The sequence below is a fragment of the Callorhinchus milii genome, unplaced genomic scaffold, assembly GCF_018977255.1.
Source record: "Callorhinchus milii isolate IMCB2004 unplaced genomic scaffold, IMCB_Cmil_1.0 Scaffold8, whole genome shotgun sequence".
Lineage (NCBI taxonomy): Eukaryota > Metazoa > Chordata > Chondrichthyes > Chimaeriformes > Callorhinchidae > Callorhinchus > Callorhinchus milii.
Genome location: NW_024704749.1, coordinates 13,994,918 through 14,015,823, shown reverse-complemented (window position 1 = coordinate 14,015,823; position 20,906 = coordinate 13,994,918). Strand labels below are relative to the sequence as shown.

The window sequence follows — 20,906 nt, the reverse complement described above, 5'->3', positions numbered from 1 at the left end:
GTTTAATCCTTGCCGGCTCTTGTAAATTACATTTAATTCTGGTCGTCTTAAATTTGTTCAGGGGCTGTGAGAGCCTGCCGACAAATATCGAAGAGGACAGGAAAAAGTAAACCCACAGCAATAGTTTAGGATCCATCAAGACTGTCGAACGTGATAAGGAGCCTGCGTTAAATGGAAAAGTTATCGTCATTATGATTCATTATTATTACCAGCGAGTCCTGCATTCCACATATGGTTGATTGGACTTGAGAGAAATGGAACCGTCCTCCCTATAAAGCACGCACCACATGGCTTAACCTCTTTGGGTTGTCTATGAGGAAGAATCGTTCATGCCAGTCGCTGAGTGCATTCGCGTACATCTGCGTCTCCTGTGTGGGCAGATAGGTTCAAGTTACCATGACAGCAGAGCCAGCAGATGGCCAGAACAACACACAAAGTATATGGAGAAGTAGGTTCTGAACCGATCCAATCCCTTTGCTACGTAAAAAAAAAACTTTTCCGTTGAGTTATGTGGGGGCGGACTGGAAGGGACATTTTTTTTTCCCTCTTCAGGGACTTAACAGCGTTCCACAAATTTCGCCACCTCCCACTCCCCAAATTACTTTGGACCGGACTGAATAAACGGGTCATGCCTGATTAATTCCGCTACATGTAAAACATCTGTGCAAACAACAACAATCAGTAGATTTGATGACCTGACTCATTGAAGTGATTTGTGTATTTGTTTCAATTGTTTTGTACCGTTATTTTTTCCTAACTGACTGTGTACTTCCCGTCACTGACTTCATTTACTTGTTCGGTCAATCTCACCCACTTGTTATGTTCCTGTTCTCTCATTTATTACCATTCTTTCTCTCTCTCTGCTCCCCTCCCTTCCTCCTTCAAGTCCATTTTATTATGGTAATAATAAGGTAATAATTCTTGCATTTGCCATAGCCCCTTTGATGTCGGGAGGACATCTCAAAGCCTTTCACAAGCTTTTACAGCAACTTGTATTTTGTATAGTGCTGACGTGCAGGGTAGCATCTGTGAGCATGATTTTACTGTAAGGTGTAGTGACTGTGTGTTTGTTAAGCGAACGTAACAGCCAGTTTACGCACAGCAAAGTTACACACACAGCCACAAAGTGAATGACCGATTTTGTTTGAGTGGGATAGCTCCAAAGGATTTTTAACATCCACCTGAACAGAAACAGACAAGACTTCGGTTTAGCATCTCGTATCTGAAAGACTGCACCTCCGACAATGCTGGGTGGTGGGAGGGTGAGTGGGGAATATTGAAGTCCGAGGCCAAGTTTCTCAAGACTTATTTGAAACAGCTCCTGACAAAATGTCTTGAGGGGAAAAACAAATAAATAATAAGCCGGGAAGAAAAAAAAAGGGCCAGGAAAACATTAAAGTGGACTTAAATGAAGGAGATTGTAAGTAATAAAACCTAGACACAACTTAATATTAAAATAACTTGTACAGCAGTACAGAGAGGCTGCTAAGAAAACATAAATTACTCTAATAAATATTGAAATTGCTTATTCTGGGATTTAATGTTTATTGAAATGATTTAAGGTTATAAAGCTCTCTAAGCCGAAGGAAATAATTAACTACTGTCAGTCTATGTCCAGTCGTTTGCCAGAACTTGAATAAACTTCATTTCACTCTCCGCTGTGTAGTTTTCTCTCTGTTAAACCTTAGCGAGGAAAATGGAAAAATCCATTTATTTGTTTGTTTGCCACCCATCAATGGAGATTTGTCCTTACCCACTCCATTGGCTCCGTATATGTGTGTCTCATCGGATCAATTTTCAATGTCCTCACCCTTCAAACCCTAGTAACCCCCCTCCCCCCCCCCACCCACCCTATCTCCCTGATCTCCTACCCCACTCCTCTGCTCGCTCCTCCATTCGGCCAAGTCAGGTTGGCTGGCTGTCCCCTGTCCCACCCGCCATCAGCAGCGAAGCCTCCAATACTACACCACCAACCTCTGGAACTCCTTCTACCCCTCTGTCTTGACACACACCAATAACCACCACTTCTATCTGTCTTCAATCCCATCTTAAAACGTACCTCTTCGTACTATGGCACCTTTAACATCCACCTGAACAGACAGTCAGACGGGACCTGGGTTTACCATCTCATCCAAAGGATGGTGCCACTGCCCTTTTGTTTCTGAGTTACCCTCCCCGCTGCGGGAACCGTTGTTGGTTTGTTTTTTTTGGAGCGGGCGAGCGGCTGCTAATTGAAACGACAGCTTTTCCATTTCAATACTTAATTGACTTTGTCTCATTTCTGAAACATTCATGAGAAGAGGCCACGCTAGGCTTCCTTCGGAATCTCTTCGAACAAAATATGAGTCGGTTTCTATTTTGTTCCAGTCCATCTCCACACCCTCCTCTGTTACCAAAGCGAAAGTGATCTTTTCTGTTAAAGAATATTTACGCAGCCAGAGAATTTTTGCCTGTGAACCTCAGCCTCAGGAGAGATATTGAACAACCTTGGTCCCAGTAGGTCTGAAGTGCCCCCAACGCGATGAGTGATGTTGTCTGACGCGCACACTGTTCCTGCCCTGCCATGACTTCTTCTGTTTTCTCCTTTCGGGAAACAAAAAATCCAAACTTTAATTACAGCTTTTATAATGGCCTTGCTCTTTAGAACGCAGCTGGTGAGGTTTATGCGCACGTCTACACGGATCATTTAATCCCTGCTTTTTATGGCTGGTTTATAGTTAGGTCGTTTGACTGGAATATTAAGGAAATCAAACGGGGGTGGGGGCGAAAACCGCCATATTTTGGTTGTGTAAATTAACAGTGATGAATGCATTATTGATGATCATGACCTTTAAGGTAATTAATGCACCAACTGGTCCCTGTGTGTGTTAATACCAACCTCCCACTAAGCCCCTACCCCCTCTTCATACCCATGCTGTGTGTTGAATGAGAATGGCTTAAGGACCTTAAGGAAACTCTGAAGCAATCAGGGAAAATGAAGGCGCTGACTTTTCCCTTTGATCGGACTAATTGAGGAGAAAAGATTAAGGGATGATCTCTTAATAATAATAATAATAATCCTTGCATTTCATATAGCGCTGTACCATGTCTCAATGACTTGAGGCACTGCATCAAATGCAAGGATTATTATTATTAATTTGCTTCAGAACTTACTGAACCATTTCCCGCTCATCTCAAGAGTTAGCAGTGCAATGTACTCCATGACTCCACACTCTCACTTCGCACCTTCACTGTGTCCTCGTCTCAAAATGTAGAAGAGAATATCTTCCCAGTAAAGAAACATTAAGCATCGCAGTGGGGGGCGGATTGCAGAGTCCCTGAGACATCAGCGATTATGCTATATATATATATATCTACATTCTAAATATTGTGAAATGTTTTAAACACGCATTGCTTCCTCCTGCCCGGACAAAAAAAGCATCTGTAGAGATATTCCTGTGTTGTATTATCCATGTTATCCCAGACTCTGAGTAACTGCCTCCCACACTCACTTATTTCTTGAACCAGACATACCAGTCGTCCTCTGAAATATTTCTGGAATCACTTCCAGCGATTTGTTAATTGTTGTAGGTTACAAAGATCCTCCTTTCGCATTGACTCAGTCTGTAACGTTGCCAAATCTTCTCTTGCAGCTGGTTAACTCTTCTTTGGTTGCATTTGTCATCTCTTCATTCTCGCCCAAACGAATAGTCAGTGTGTTTCCGTAATGACCACACGTCTCTCTCTGTGATTGTTAACCCGAGTGTCTGTGTGGAATTGTTTGATTGCCTCACATATCACAAGCGGTGGAAGATGGAGCATGAGAGATGCATCAACCGCACAACATTTTGCAGCTCAAATTTTTTATTTTTTTTTGCTCTACATATTTCCAGCTCCCTACTTAATAAGTCGGGACTTTGAGCTCATAGTGAAGGCTGACACTCCAGGCAGCGCATTGATGGAGCAGCGCTGCATTGTTGGAGTGGTTAGGAGAATTTTATTTTCTACAAAGAGTTGTTCTACCGGTTAGGGTGATTGAGGTAGAATAGTTAGCTTTTGAGAGGGAAATAGGTCGTTATTTGAAGAGAAAAAATGTAAAAGTGGATGGTGGAGAGGAGAGGCAGCAGAAGGGGTTATTCGGAGAACTCTTTCATGAGCTAACACAAGCGCAAATGGTTTCCTTCTGCCTTGTGAATCTCTGTGGTCCTATGCACCAAACATCGTGAATGAAGGCTTTAATTAAGATTAAATGATTAACACTGATTGCACGTTGACTGCTGAGGCTGTGCTTTTGATACAAAGATGTAAAAGATTTAATTTGGCAGATGATAAGAGCTTGGACAGTTTGGGACTCTTGTATCTTGTCACATCTCTTCATCAAGGAATTCTGATCTACAAAGAGTTGCTATGCTTTCTTTCATTTCTGATTTCATTAATACCATCTGTAGCCATAATTACTAGCAATGCTGCATGTTTTTGTTTACAAGTCTAACGTTTCTCTATAGAGAGTCTGTTCAAATAATTACTATTCTTAGAGCTGTGCACATCTGCACCGAGAGATCGTCTTTTTCCCTTTGTCTATAATAATAATAATGCTTGCATTTGCTGTAGCGTCTTATCATTATTGAAATGTCCCAAAGCGGATTTTACTGTACAGTATAGTGACTGTGTGTTTTTGTAGGTGAATGTGACAGCCATTTTGCTCACAGCAATCTCCCACCATCAGCCACAAAGTCAACGGCCCATTCTGTATGTTGGCCAGGATACTGGGAGAGAAACTCTGCTCTCGTTTCTTTAGCAGGGCCACGGGATCTTTAACGTCCCCCTGAACAGGCTGGCAGGATCTCAGTTTATCCTCCCAGCCCTTCAGAATAGTATTAGAATGGGATGTTTTATTACAGATTCGCTAGGTATCAAATATGCTATCAAATCAGTTATGAAACATCGTATTTCTGCACACGCACAGACACACACACCCTCCAGTTTCTATGATTTCAGTCACAGAAAAGAGATCTAGTTTTCAACATTAAAGAATCCTTCCCAAGTATTGACCGTATTACAGTAAAACTCGCATTAGTCTGATGTGTATAAATCGTATAATTGCCTACGTCGTACATCTGCCCAAGTCCCGTTCAGGAGCTTATATTCTATACGAGTTTGATATAACTCATACTTTGCATAAATCTTATTGAATGTATGGTCCCAACTAATATAGCTTATGTAAGGTTTACTGGACTTAGCAATTGCTTTTATCAAAATTAAAATTGGGTCTCTTCCGATCCTGAGATTTGTCATTTAATGAACGGATCAGAAAAGGAATTCATCCCATTTGAACCAGTCTTTGCTAGTCATTGCCTGGTGCTCTCCGTGGGGAGAAACAGGGGAGCGTGAAGGATGCTGCTAGTCTGGAGAGGTATTTAACGTTCGGATTTGTCTAGTGCATCCCTCGAGCTAGAATCTTATAATATTTGCTTCACTGCAAACCTTTGTCGTTCCATTCATCTGCAGCTCCGCCTGTCTTTCTACAGCTGAGCAGGAATCCCTTGGAACCACAGCACCTCAGGGGGAATCTCAACACTGACCCCGTTTCAGAAATCGATGCGCCAGATAGATAATTGGAGCGAGCGAGTGCAAAGCCTCTTGAACGTGGGGCAACAGCCAACCACACGCCTGCCTCACCTGAGACACAGTTGACAGCAAAGGTAATTAGGCAGGTTTCAGTTGCCTGCCAGCGGATCTAAGGTTCGAGGCATTTTAGCTTTATTTTTGTGGTGAGAGGCAATCCCGATGCAGGCTGTTACCTCCCAAGAACAGGCACCCTGCCATCCATAAAGAGTTCAGCCCTTTTGATCAGTCAGATGAAAGGAATACGTTTCCTTTTTTAAGAGCGCGATCCAAAGTGCAAGCTGCATTTCGGAATTACCTTGTTCGGTCCTTCTTTTAATTAGACTCAATCGTTCCACTCATCAGCCTTTCATGTCAGAGCTCTAAAAGGGCGATTTTCCGATTGTTTCCGCGGCTGTGGTCTGTTCAACGAATCAAGCAAAGTCTATCGTGAGCTCGCGGTTCAGATGTTTCCTCGCTGGATAGCTTAAACCCTTCGGAAAAAAAAACACCCACAGCACTGCAACTTTAAAAGACTATTTTTAGGATACTCTTTGGAGAATTAGGGAAGGGTTTACCAGGGATGATTGTCAGAGCGCTGTTGATTTGAGGGCGTTTAAAAAAAAGATCCTGTGGGGGAGAAAATAACACGGGTGCAGAGGGAGGGTTTCAGAGGACAGGAGGAAAGAGCAGGGAAGTGGGATTTGGATTAGTGGCTTGGAGGACACACCAAAAAATGGTTTAAATGGCCTTGTGGTGTGTAATACATCTTTTATAGCTGTATTGAAAGTTTAAGGTGGACTGGACTCTATTTTATTTGGCTTACAAACCACACTTTACAGTACATAAAGTATTTTGAGACGTCCTTCTGGTGCGAAAGGCGTTGTTGAAAACGCAAAGGATTATTGATTTATTTACCTTCTGACGGTTAACTAGACCTCTTGCTCTTACCGTGTTGAAAGGCTCCCTTGCTTTCCGTTCCAAAGCCAGAATGAACGTAATCACACGGATGACTATTAGTGTGGGTTTTTTTTGTTTTGTTTTGTTAAAAACCATGTAATTTGCTCAATCTTTAAAAAAAAATTCCTTTGCAGCTGGCAGCAGAACAGCCTCATAACCAAACACAGAGCTTGTCCTCAGATCACTGGGATGTTGTTGACGCCAATTGCCCTAGTTGTGTCCATTGCACTTACCCACCCAGTTGTACCCATTGAGGGTACAAAAGGAAGCCCGATCAATCAAAATTGACTTCTTTTTATTCACGTTAAAACGTCACACGCCAATGATTGCATTTTGGTATATAATCGGGAGCTCACTCCAGCCACTGAGTGTTCCTCTGCTCCATATTTGTCCACGTTTGCACTCTAGCATGCTGATCTGTGTAAGATCATGGAAGAGAAAGAAACATCATCTGCAAAACCCATCGATCAATATAACAGTATTTCAGCTTGAAGCACCACAGTGCTCTTTGTACCGTTAATACTGTGGCATTTGCTGAACATGCTATCTGTCCATCCAGTTACTTATTTATTGCAAATCGCAAAATACTGCAGATGCTGGAAATCTGAAACAAAAAACAGAAGTCGCTGGGAACATTCAGCAGGTCAGGGCACCATCTATGGAGAGAGAGGAAAGTGAGTCAACATTTTCGGGTCCACGACTGTTCTGACGAAGTGCAATGAACCTAAAATGTTGACTCACTTTCCTTTTTCCGTAAATCCTGCCTGACGTTATTTACTGCGTTCATTATTTTCATTTCCAACATACAGTGGTGCCAATTTGTTAAAGACTCGGATGTGTGACGTTCCACTATACCCTTATAAGGTGGTCTGTTTGTTTGAAGTCACGTATGGCACTGAGAAACGATAGGATGGTATTTGATTGAGTAAGATTATTGTGGTCTCTATGAATATGACCAGAGAGCAATGGATCAAATAGCTTGACAGCTTTCCTTTTGGCACAAGTAGATAATTATACATTCCAAGCCTTACTGTATTTATAATATCGGGTTTCTTGGAGTACATTAGAAAGCAATTTAATCCCACCTTGTACCAAATTATAGGCAGTTTGTGTTGGGGACTTACAGTCCTCAGGAATTGCCCTGGGCCAGTCTGAGGTCCTGTTACTGGAACCTTTAGGGGATGTTCAGAGGCAGGTGTCTCTGATCAGTGCACGAAGATTCAAACCAACAGCCCGGAGGTGAAAAAAGACTTTCTAACCGATTGCTTTGCCTGGTTGGTTTGTTAGATCTACGAGTGCATTGAGACTTGCAGATCATAGAATTGTACAGCACAGAAAGAAGCTATTCATCTCATTGTGCCAGTAATAGTTCTCTGAAAGACTCTCCATTTTGTCCCACTCTCCTGTCTCGCCACAACCATCCCCCCACCCCCCCACCCCCCCCCCCCCCCCGACCTATACCCTTACTCTATTCTATTTTCCATTTCAAATCTTTCTCCAATTCCTTTTTGAATACTGCCAACTGCTCCTCACGCCTCCATAGCTCAGTGAAAACATCCCCAACACAAAGGATATGTGATACCTTTTGTTTTCACAATACGCATGACTGTGTTTCCATAATACCGTTAGCACTGAAGATTATTTAAGAGGCGTACTGCTAATCTATTTACTTGCAACTCAAAGTGAAATAAAAATAAATAGTACACAGTTTAGATTCTCCAAAATATTCCCAGTGGGTGCCAAGAATAACTGCTTATTGTCCGGTGTTTGGCTTCAGTACCTCTCCAGTGTGATGGCTTTCTTTATTGGTTGTGATAAGACTTTCCTTGAGGGAAAGTGAAACAGAACCTAGGAGAGTTTTAGTTGACTCATCGCTTACTGTGCCCAAAGAGTGTGAGGCAGACTTAAACAAGTCAAGCTGAAAGCTACGAGGCTGGAGTCCCAAATCTATTGAGTAACAGTCCCTGGACATCATGATAAAACTGTACAATGTCTTGATTAGACTAAACCTGCAATTCCACTGCTCTGGCTACCTCAACTTTGCTATTAATAATAATAATAATCCTTGCACTTGATATAGCCCTTTTCACGTCTTCTCGACGAATCAAAGCGCTTCACAGAATAGACTGTAAAGTGAATTTACTGTATATCTGTGGGCGAAACGGCAGACAATTGCGCTCAGCGACGTCCCACAAACAGTCGTGCATTGAAGTGACCAATTTTATTATTGATTTTTTTCTTGAGGGATTATTATCAGGCGTGTGGAGTAAGGAAACTTGACCAAGGTTTCACCTTGCCAGGAATCGAACCCAGGTCTCTCGCTTGTGAGGTGAGTGCTCTAACCACTGAGCTTCAGGACTCCTGCTATTAGAGGTGATATCAGCAGTGCAGAGGAGAGCAATGATCCCAGTATCAAAGAATAAGATATGAGGATAAACTAGGGCTCTGTTATCATTGAAAGGAGACGTTTCAGAGATAAGCAAATACCGATCTAAAAGGTTTACTGGAACAAAAAGAGTAAACTCTGGACTATAATTTCAGATAACCTGAGACAGCAGGACAAGAGGACATGCGTTCAAACTTGTGTAGGTCAATCAGGACCTAGATATCAAGAAATACATCTTTACACAGAGATTAAGCAACAGCTGGAATAGTATAACAGAAAGGGTGATGAGCAGCAGCTCTCTGGATTTATTTAAGAAGCAGCTTGATGCTTTAATCAGAAGACAGTAGGGCAGCATTCTGGAGGGATGAGATCAAATAAGCCGAAGGGCCTTCTTCATTCGAACCACTCTTTGTGATTAAGATGCTTGTTTAGTTTCCTATAATTTTAAAAGAGATGAGTTGTCGGTGGTAATTATGCCCTCAGTTGTGTTAAGCAAACCATTTCCTGCTCACATGTCTATGATGGATTGTGGCAAGGTATTTAGTTGCATTGCATAAAGGCTGTGAAGGAACAGTCTCCATCTATCAGTCTCGGGTTCACCAGCTCGGGAATAACTGAACCATATCACCTGGCGTTCAGCTTTCCACGTGCAGCTTGCCAGTAGTCTCACTGAAAAGTAGATTGTTTGAAGACAAACAGCATCTCCGCTGTTTACGTTATGCAGTTCAAGCTGTTGGACACAGTTAGCTCAGTCCATTATTCTGGGCATGAGTCAAGTTTGGTAGCGAGATTGAATTTCCATCCTCCAAGCCAAAACAATTTACAATTGCTTATTGGTCGACAAAGCTCGGCCGCCGATGGTAGGACAGACCGGACTGGGGACAAAATTAATAATAATAATATTCCTTTGGATTTTATACATACTGTAAAGTGTAGTGACTGTGTATTTTGTGGGCGAAACGGAGGCCAGGGTTCATTGAGCAAAAGGAGTGGTAGGGTTGTAGGAGGTCACAGAGGTAGCGTGAGGTAAGATGGTAAGGCATTTGAAAAGAGACTTAATATAGGAATTTAAGTGAAACATTTCTCCCACTCAGTCTGGATTAACTTTGCGATTCCCCCAACTAACCGCGGCTTTCAACTTTTCCAACAGCAGATGAAGTTGCAAGATAGTCGCAAGAAACATCTTGAAGAAATTACACATCAATAACACTAGAGATAAGGACATTAAAATAGGGAGCACTGTAAGAGGAGTAAAATATCAGGAATACATTCAAGACTAGGGTGACCTGATAGCGCCACAATGCAATTGCAAGCGAGATTCCATCAAGTTAAATTATGAGCATTTTCAGGCTCAGAACCCTTATTGCAATCTCGAGGAGGAATTTCATTCCGTTGGAAAGTTACTTTCCCAATTTATTGTTGCATTTGTCTCTCATATCCAATATGAGTTCACTGCCATGGCTGTTCCAAAAGGTTTTTTTTATTACTAATTCCAACCCAAGCACAGCGTCTTATCGCACATCTATGGCAGGTCATGCACGTGATTTACAGATCGGTCACCACACTCGAAAATACAATACTTTAGCTCTCTCTCAGTTTATTCAAACCTTAAGTAACCTTAAGTAAGTCACTATAGTGCAATGCGGCACAGACATTGATAATTAACTTGCTGTCACCGGTAAACAGGCGCAAACTCATTGAAAATCTGGCTTTCCACACGATCGGTTCAGATGAAGAAGACCCTTTGCCCCATCAGATCTCATCTCCTCCAGATTATCGACCAGAGCCAAGCTGGGTCCACACTACCCAGAAGCAGTGTTGATGACAGCCTGGCCAACCGGTCTCATCCGCTCTTAAGTCGAATTAAAATGGGCTGCAAGCCAAGCGGGAAATTGATGTAATCGAGATCTGTCCCATGGGGTAGCGACACGGGCATTCCTGACGCTTCTCTCCTATTAATCCTGAAAGCCAAAACCCTGATGGGTTGGGTGTCCTAGCCGGACAAACAGTGGGAAGCTTTCCAGACAATGCTCTCAATGCAAGTTATGTGGTGTTAGATGATTAAACTCCAGCAGTTACCTCAACAACACACTCTGAGGTTCTGTCTCTCGCCAACCTGCACCTCATACATTCTGGGATGAGGTGAGTTCCATCGTGGGGGTGGGGGGGAGTAAGCGTTTTGTTTCCAGACAGATGGCCACCACGCATGCGGAGCTCTTGGATAATTTTAAGCACGGCGACAGGTTTCCGCTCGTTTCCAGACACCCACCCGACCAAGAAAAAAAATGACACAGAGGAAGGGGAAATGATTTGTGAAATTTCGGAAAACTTTTCAAAGCACTCGAGGAGGTCACATTTCCCAAAACAGATACAGCAGAGGAACGGGAAAAAAAAGAATTGATTGATTGATTGATTGAATAGAAACTGTGCCTCTTAGTGGGGTAGGAAATTAAGGACAGCAAGGAATCAGTCTTGCGATATGCGAGACAGGCAAATGGATATGATTCAACAACAACTTGCATTTATAAAGCTGCTTTCACGCGGGGTTGAGTCCCGGAGCGCTTGACAGTGGCGGAGTCTGACCCCGAGCCGGGGGGGGAGAGAGAGCGAGGGGATTCTACGCGGAGGCTGAGAAGCAGAGGGCAGTTTTGAAAAAAAAACACAAAAAAAAATCATGCGATGATTTTATTTAAAAACAGCGTTCCCTTTTTTTTTAAAAAAATACAGATGATTAAAGCTCCTCCAGTCCCGAGTCTGGCGATGTGTGTGCACAGTCTCCTTGGCAACGCGGGGACGTGTAAACATTTTCCGAGGCACATTGTGATTAATTCCACTATCGAACTGAATCCGAACAATGGACTCACTGTGTGATATCATTTGCTATGCAGGCACACAGTGACTTCTGAACGGCTGCTGATCTGTACTCAAGGGCTGCCTCTGGGGGCTACCGAGCAAACTAATTATACAGCGGCCACACAGTTTCCTGAGCCGAAGAGGACTTAAGCCTAATTCAAACGGGCTGCAAGCCAAATGGGAAATTGTTAGAAAACGATTGGGAAGAGACCCAGCACCACAGGCTGCTGGGGGAGATGTCCCGGTTCGCGAAAACCCCAGGAGGAATTCCCCGCGAGCCAATTAACCCCTTGTTCTGCCCTCGTCTCCTTTTCTGCGGGTTTTGCCTTCGCGGGGAGAGCCCACCCGTGCGAACGAAGCCGCTCAAAATTTCCGAACCGGCTTCGGCGCACGCGGAAAAAAAAAAAACCGGGCTGCTCGGCCCTCGCCCCGTGGGTTCCCTTTGTTCCGGCCTCGGCTCATTACGGTAACAGATTTGTAGCGGAGGATAAAATATTCATCAAATTGGTATTCAGTGGCAGTGCTCAGGTACTCTCCATTTGCAGAAGATGAGAAATAAGTGCTGAGCATCCCCTGGTATTGTACAGCAATCCTTTTCAAACTCCCCCCCACCGCCACTCCTCCTCTCCCATCTCCCACATCAAAAGGACAGCCTTGAACCAACTCCCCAATCAGCACCCCCCCCCCCCACACACACACACACACACACGTACAGACGCATGCACACACACAACCTACATTCACCTACTAACCTACTAACACGTTACTGCTACACTCTGCAGTCAGCCACTCAAGCGGAAATCCAGATACTCTATTAAGGGAAGGTCCATTCTCATTCTTTTTCTCGGGCTGCATTTCTGTCAGAGTAAAGGTCAGTAACCGTTAGGTGTTTTTTTTGTTTAATTCTGTCGTGACATGACACCAGATTCTGTTGCTCTCCTGATTTAATGTCAATCTTTGGTACGCACCCAGCTGGAACCTTTTTTTTTGGGGGGGGGGGGGGGGAAGAAAGGTATTCTGATATTAAAAATAATAACAAGCGGGAACAAAAAAGGAATATTCTCGTGTGTTTTTTGCATGTAGGTTATTATATCCATTGTCATTGTATCGTGCAGAGGAGAGGATACGCCTATATAAAAAAAATCAGTATCTCGAGTGGTTAATCCTGTTATTTTGGGGGGGGAAACCACAAAAGAATATTATCCACTTTAGCCTTTAAAATCCCGCTTTATCCTGGTGAGTGTTTCCAAAGAATTGCAGGGGAGCGATCATTAAACAACAGATTATGTGTGGCTCATAACGACAGGGCAGACCTCACTGCAGCCCGTGGTGCAAATGTACAAAGAATATTGCCGGTGCCTTAAGTCTAACTAGTGCAGTGCTAATAGTTTGGTCTTTCAGATGTGTTGTGCCGCCCGTTCTACTAAACTGGAACAAAGCGGTCTGATTTTTCTTGTAGAACGTAGGGGATGTGTTTGGCAAGCTTTCCCACAGCTCGTTCAGCTATGACCACCCGTCCCATTAGGGCTTTGTGGTTTGTAGGGTTAACAGGAGCCAAGTGGGAAGAATTGCTGCATATATATATATATAAATATATACAATGGAGGTTAGGGGACGTGGGGTGGGGATGTGTTTAAACTGCTCGCTGTGCATTGCTTTCCAACACCTGTTTTATTTATGTGCCGGCAGGTATATTGCATGAGTGTCTTTGTTGCTGAGATTGAACAATGTCTCAGTCCAATAGCCCTGAACTATCAGATACGAATAACAAAAAAAGACTCAGAATCCGTTTTTGCAAACATCAGGGTCCTGTTTTGGCGTTTTCTCTTTATTTCAACGTTGTGACAGATGGGAGCGTTCCGAGCGCATACTGCTCTCCCAATGTAACACACCTCTCTTAAACATCCTATTTGCACACACAAGATTACATTTGTATAGCGCCTTTCACGACGGGAGAACGTCCCAAGGCGCTGAAACACACACACACACACTTACGTGTCTCCTGCACCTTCGAATATTTGATTGAGCCCAAAGCACAGTGACTGTATTTTTAGGCAAATGCAAATCAGTGAATTTGTAGGCAACCATGTCCCACAAATAGCCATGGCATGAATGAACAACTTCAGTCGGGAAGATTGTTAGCCGGGTCACCGAGAAAGAGAAAAACTCCCATCTCTTTTTGAATAGGGACAAGGGATCTTTAAAGTCCACCCGAACAGGTAGACGGGACCTCGGCTTTAACCTCTCCTCCGATAATACAACACTCCCCCAGCACGGCACTGGAAGGTCAACCTAGACTGTGAGCTGAGAGACCTGAGTGGGGCTGAAACCTCCAACCTTTTGATTGGAAAGCGAGATGCTAGAAAAGAGGCAGTCTTGACTCAGTCTTGACTCAGTCCCTAAATCCCAGTCAGAGTAAAGAACAACTCGGAGTGGCACTCACAAACCCAGGAATGTCACCAGGTGATGCAATGCCAATGCGACAATAGGTAGATACATTTCGTGAAGGTTTTATCGTCGAGAACAAGACAAATCTCCTGCGGTCTGGAGACTCTCTGTAATCCAGCGCTGTGTTTACTTTTCTCTCTTCCGCAAATTAATGACAATGATTAATGCTATAATGTGACGTGAGGCTTTCTCCATTGTTTAAACTAACATCAGTGACATATCCCAATCTATTTAACACATGCTCTTTGCTGTTTCTGCCATGCGGCAGATCAAAGCACTTATTGCTGGGGTAAAACAATGACTCACTTTTTCTTAGGCCATCTGTACGACTCAACATGTGTGGTCTGTGTCATAAATCACTGACATGCTGTAAGGCTACCTCTGATGTATTCAAAAGTGGTCGAATCAGTCTTTAGCGCTTGCTTTACACTTAATCGCATCGCATTAAAGGCGCGTTACTGCAAGCAGGATGTCTGCAATGCTGCAAATGTCACTCCCACTAAGTCAGAGGATTAATAGCATCTCACATTTTTGGCTTAGTGTCATTATGGTCAGCTACGTGGCTCAGTTAGTAGCACTCTCTCTCTCTGGGTCAAAAGATCGTGGGTTTAAAGCCCACAGCGTCAGGACTTTGAGCTCATCGTCTCGGACAACATCTTGGTCCTGTCAGCCTGTTCAGCTGGATGTAAATGGCTCATTATTTAAAAAAAGAAGGTAGTTTCTCCCTCCAGTTGCAAAGATTTTTATTATCTCCAAAGACAATTCTAGGACAGAAGGAGGCCATTCAACCCATGTGCTGGCTTTCTGAAAGTGCTATCCGTCTAATCCCGTTCTCCTGTTTATTTCGGGGACGGTGGTCCCAGCTGGACAAGCAGCAGGAAAGCTTGCCATACAGCGATACTAATAGCTGGATAGACTCCAGCAATTACCCCAACGCACACTCTAGTGTTCCCAAGCCTTGGCTCTGGCCAACCTGCGCCTAATACTTTCCGGAATTAGGTCAGCAGGCTGTATCCCTCCAGGGAGAGAGAGCGCATTCCATTCTACCGATCTATCTCTGGGATTTCCACGTGTAGGCGGGAGCCATGGAATTCTCGGTTGAGTTTGGTTGGATACTGGTTAGCACGGTGATGGGTTTCCGCGTGTGTCAGACTCCCGGCTGACCCCAAAAAAATCCCCCATATTGTTAATATTCCGGTTTTACCAATGCCTCTTCTCTAATCAATAAACTAACAGCGGAATCCAGTCGGGGGTGGGGGGAGGTATCAGAATCCTCCTTACAAGTGAATCATCTTGGCTAAGGGAAGAGGATTGGAGCACCTGGGTTTAGGAGTGAAATGGTGTGGGTTTGAATCCCTGTTGATTGATTCAGTCTCTTCACCCTTTTGCGTTCTGTGAAATCAATATCACGGCCACGGAAATCCTGTTTTGGGACAAAAGTAAGAGAGAGTCCTTCCTGAGACTAAAACGACTGAATCAACAAGCCTGGGAAAGTAATCTAAGTCAGAGCTGGAGGTGTAGCAATGTATAGCAATGAACTCAGCCCTCATGGATTAAACAAAAAACATCCCGGAAAAACTAGAGAAACATTCAAACAACTCAGCACTTACTTTCAATAAATGTCACCCATTGTCAAGCCAATCATCTAAAACAGCTTTTTTTTGACTCCTGTGCTTTGTGCAGGATATTCGATCCAATTCAATAGTGTAGTTACACCTACAGTTAATTATAGCTGGTGTCTGTCAAGTTCAGACTTGTTTGCGGAGGGATTCGAGATCTGTTGAGATCCACCCATTCGCTGCTCAATATCTCACGCAGCGAAAGTGGAAGGAAATTGATTATTTTTTGGTAAAGGAGAGAAAACAAAACCCTCTAAAACCGAGATAAAAATATTAGCCTATTAGTTCCATGTGACATGAAGCCAATCAACTGAACTTACTGTTTCTCACCGAACAACAAGAAGTTGGATTCATACAACGGCCTTCACGTAGCGTAACGTCTTGGAGTGATTCACAAAGACGGGTCAGTCACTGAGCAAAGCAGAAAGGGGTTGGTGATCCTTACATTTGACGTAGCGCCTTAGCATTCCGTAAAGACGTCTCAAAGCGCTTCGCAGAATGTACTGTAAAGTGGATTGACTCTGTATTTTATGGGCGAAATGCCATCATGTTAGACTATGCGAGTTCAAGTCCCGATGTGGGGCTTGAACCCACCACTTTCTGACTCAGAGGCGAGAGTGCTAGCACTGAGCAAAACAGATGCAGTTTCGGGGCGCAGTGGCTGAAAGCACGACCTCCGATGGTGGGGCTGAGGGTGCGAGGGACGAGCAGGAGGCCGGTGCCAGTCGAGTGGAGGTGTTGGGTGGTGGTTTGGGCAGTGAGGAGGTCGGAGAGCTAGGGAGGTCTCAAAGCGCTTCACACGATTCACTGTAACGTGTAGTGACTGTATGGCTTTGTGTGCTTATGTTTTGAGAACATGCCAAACACTTCTCCCTTAGGGCTTTCTGTGTCAAATCCCATTATGCTTTTCCAAGAATAAAGAACCCTGTAATTTATTTCCATCCACTCCTTTTAAAAAAAATCCTCTTTTGTCAGATCCCACTGGATTTATTATTGAATCCCAACAACTGGAAAGTAAAAGTTCAACAATTCTCGATGACAGACAAGGGGTTGCTGAAATTTTCTTAGCTAGTGTGAAAATTTGTATGTTGGAAGTTCTGAATGTGAGATGTTTTATTAAATAGTATATGTTTATAAAGCACAAACGTATACTTTACACGCTTGTGTTCTTAAAATCCAGCCAGTGTTATGCGTACCACCGAGCCTCATCATAACAGGTAAAAATTCCCCCATTATAATGGGGGTAAAATCCCACCGGATAATCGATTCCCAATCGCGGTAAACACGAGGGACTGGTTTTCACTGCCAGCGGTCAAAGGGTTAAACAGCTGCATGATTATCGGTTTGATTTTGACAATTCTTTTGCGACAAGAGAACCTGCGATCTTAAGGAGATGTTTACCTCGTGTTTGTTACGTCTCAACGCGCTTCACAGAATATTCTGTAAAGTGAATTGACTGGACACGTGTGGGCGAAACATGGCAGCCAGAAACCGTCATGGCTTGAGTGACCAATGTTTTCTTGAAGGGATTATTACCCTCGGAAAAGCGATCCGCCAATCGACTAACAACCAGGTTCCTACTTACTGCAGGTAAACAGAGGCGTGTGTGTGAAATGAAGAAACTTGCCCAATGTTTCATCCTGCCCGGGACTCAAACCCAGATCCTCCCGCTTGCGAGGCGAGTGCTCTAAGTTCTACGCTTAGAGGACTCCTTACTGCAGCTAAGGAGGAGCTTTGAAAAAAAGCAGCCCTGAAACTCTCATCCTGCTGGCTGTCACAGCAGGAGAATCCTGTTTAAAACCTTTCTCTGCGTTCATACTCCCCTGTGCTATTAAACCCCCAGACACCGCGCTAACGAATTGGTTCCAAACGCTCCCTGTTAACGTGGGGACAAGACGTTTCTCTGGGAGATGACTTCACTCGTAGGTTTTCTGCTTTACACACGTCACTTAAAGTGACTTCATTCCCCCGCCATAAATGGTCGGTTAAAACAATTTTTTCCCCCCCCCGAAGAGCCAGAAGCCAGCCAGTCAGCCAGCCAAGCACCGAGTGACTGCAGCTTTAATTCATCACTTTGGTGCAGAGTCAGCCTACAGGCATCTCGTTACAAGGGACGGTGCCAAAGTTCAGAGCTTTCAGCAGACCTATATAAGAGCAGTGGATGCTTGCCTGGCTGACCAAAGTCACACTCTGTGTCAATAAAAAGAGGTGGTCGCTTTGTGTTACTCAACACCTACAGCCCAGCGTGCCTCGTTAATCTGAGGGCAGACAGCACAGGGAAGCCTGAATGTCAAGTTGCACAAGAGTTAAAGAAGCTTGGGGTTTGGCTACAAACAGGAGCTGAACGCTACAGAATGGTTTGCTATTGAAGGTAAGAAAGAGACTGTTTGATAGAAAGCTCTCAGCAAAGTGTTATCTCGCTGGCTTTTCAGATACGCTCATCGATTTAGAGATTGTATTGTGTCTTTTTTGGGTGGGGAGGGAGAGAAAGGGAATGAAAAGGTTTCTGATGTGCATGCCAGAACAGGGCTGGCAATTCAAGGAGTTTTAGAGAAAAGAGAGTCAATCATTCTCTCGGGAAGCCGGTATGAAAGGTAATTTTGGTTGCGCGCTTGTGCGTGTGTGCGTGTGTGTGTGCGCGCAAAACCAGTGAAAGCGAATGATTATCTGAGCGAAGTTAAGTCCTGAACTTCCTTCGCAAGAGGGAAGATCTCCTCAGTTAGGCAGGGCGAGGATGTCGAAGACGAACGTATTTTTCGCAAGCTCTGTGGTGAATACTTAAGAAGGATGTTCACGCAGCAGGGGAGCGAAAGTGGCACCAGTTGCCATGCTTTAAAGGTGCAGCACGTAAGGATAAAGGAAAGCGCAATTGAGGAAAATCTTTAGCTTTTGTCGGCTTGCTGTCTTTTGAGCTTTTCTTGGAAAAAACGGACATCACAGAGATTTCTTTTGCGAAGCCGGGGGAGATGGATGATGTGGGGGGGGGGGGGGGGTTGACCAAGTTTGTACTTTGACTTTCTTCACAAGAGAAAGGCTAGAATCTGCTCAGTTAGAATCTGCAGGGATATTGAAACAGTAGCTGGCGGGCAGCACATACTTCCGAGCTCAACAATCTGCATGCAGATCAAGCTGAGTTTCTGTGTGACTTAAACAGTGGCGATGGAAGGCAGACTCGCAGTATGTGGTAACAAACTCATACGCAGCCTACAATGTGGAATTTCCCTTATGTGACGAGAACCAATAAATTATGGTAAAAGGATTCGGAGAAGCAGAAATGATCTGTGATTTCCAACTCTTGAATAATAAACGATATATAATATAAATAATAATATAATAAATAATATAAGATGTATTCCAAATGATAGATCCCTTTCTCAACCCCCCTCCCCGCACCCCCCCCACCCCAACCCACTCCACTACAAAATAATTAAAAATGTGGTCGCTCAATCCACGACTGTTGTGGGGACGCTGCTGTGCGCAATTGGCTGCCGCGTTTCGCCCACAAAATATACAGTCAATTCACTTCACTGCATATTCCGTGAAGCGCTTTGAGACGTCTCAATGACGCGATATCAAATGTAGGGATTAATTTATTGAGTTATTTCAAAACTGATAGAAATTTGGCAAGTATTGTATTATTATTATATTATTAGTAGTACTCAGCCCTGCGTTAGGGACTCCTGATGTAAGTTGGTTACTCGCTCGGTTTTAATAAAGAGCTTTCTTTGCTCTAATCCGCTTTTCCTGGTTTTAGGTATTGATTGTTTCACAGGAGCAGACGGTGTGTAGTACAGCTGTGTGCCTTTGCTCCCACATCTCTGTGTTTGTTCCTTAGTTCGTAGTTGGTCTTTAGCACATCAGGACTGTCCGCAACTTGTTGTTGTTTTGTTTTTTTTTTTTTTGACAGCTCTGTTTGCACCTCGAAAACGTTATCGAAGAAAAGTGGGCAGCTTTGGGAAGTTGGCTATTTGTTGGCACTTGTGTGAGTGGAGACCCCGGGTGGTGGTAGCTACCTTTGATGTGTTTAACCAGTTGCTCCGTTGTCAGTCTGCCTATTGGGGAGATGCCAAGAGAGAGTGGAAGGAGTTTTCCCAAAAGCGGAGAGGGGGAATTTTGAAGATTAATCAACCTAGAAACGAGGATGGAGGAAGGAGGGGGAGGTGGGCGGTGGGGGGGTGGGGAGGGGGGGGGTGACCAGGGAAGAATTCTTTCTCACACCTCCTAGTGGACAGTTGAATAGTAACACTAGTAGCTCCGTCACAATCAGTCCTGGGGGAAAAGGAATGTGATTGCACGCCTGTCAATTGGCAAATCCCAAAAGGTGCACTCACAGAGAGAGAGGAGAGACATGTCCTTATTTTTGGGGAGAAACGAAGAGCAAAGGTAATGCTTTCCAGACCTCGTTCTGTCGATCAGTCTTCTCTTTCAAATCTTTCCCGTTGTCTGGGCTGATGAGAGCAATTTAATTTAACCCTTTGAAATCGCTTCCGAACCCTGTACGGATGAGCTGCGTTTCTGGCGACGACTCGGGATTGAGATGATCATGTTTACGTTCACATTCCCCCCCACTCCCCGCCCCCCCCCTCCCCACCCCCAATAGTTTGTTGTAATTCAATTTTCAATGTATTTCAAAACTGAATCGGACCCGTGTTCAAACCCGGGCAGGGTGACACCTAAGGCAAGTTTCCTCACTCCACATGCCTCCGTTTTCCCAGTAGTAAGTAGGAACCCGGTTGTTAGTAAATCGGCAGTTTGCTTTCCGGAGGTAATAATTTTGCTCCCTCCCCATTCCAGCCGCCCCACCCCCTAAAAAGAAATGTGGTCACTAAATCCATGACTGTGGGGCACTGCTGTGCTCAATTGGCTGCTGTGATTCACCCACAAAATACACAGTTAATTCCCTTTACAAAGTATTCTGTGAAGCTCTTTGAGAGGTCTCAACACCATGATAAGGCCTTATATCAAATGCAAGGATTATTATCATTAAATTGCCGACACCTGAAAAAGACATTCGGTCCATCAAGCTATTCCTTGTGCAGATCAACCAAATCCCAATT

The 20,906-nt window shown here is 44.0% G+C and overlaps 1 protein-coding gene across 1 annotated transcript in view; it reads left to right on the top strand.

Moving 5' to 3' along the window:
* Positions 1–17,929: 17,929 nt before the first annotated feature.
* LOC103180421 (tenascin) overlaps positions 17,930–20,906 on the top strand; it is a 40,107-nt gene continuing 37,130 nt past the window's right edge. The window contains 1 exon segment of the mRNA XM_042337282.1: positions 17,930–18,220. The gene's annotated coding sequence lies outside the window, so the exon portion shown is untranslated.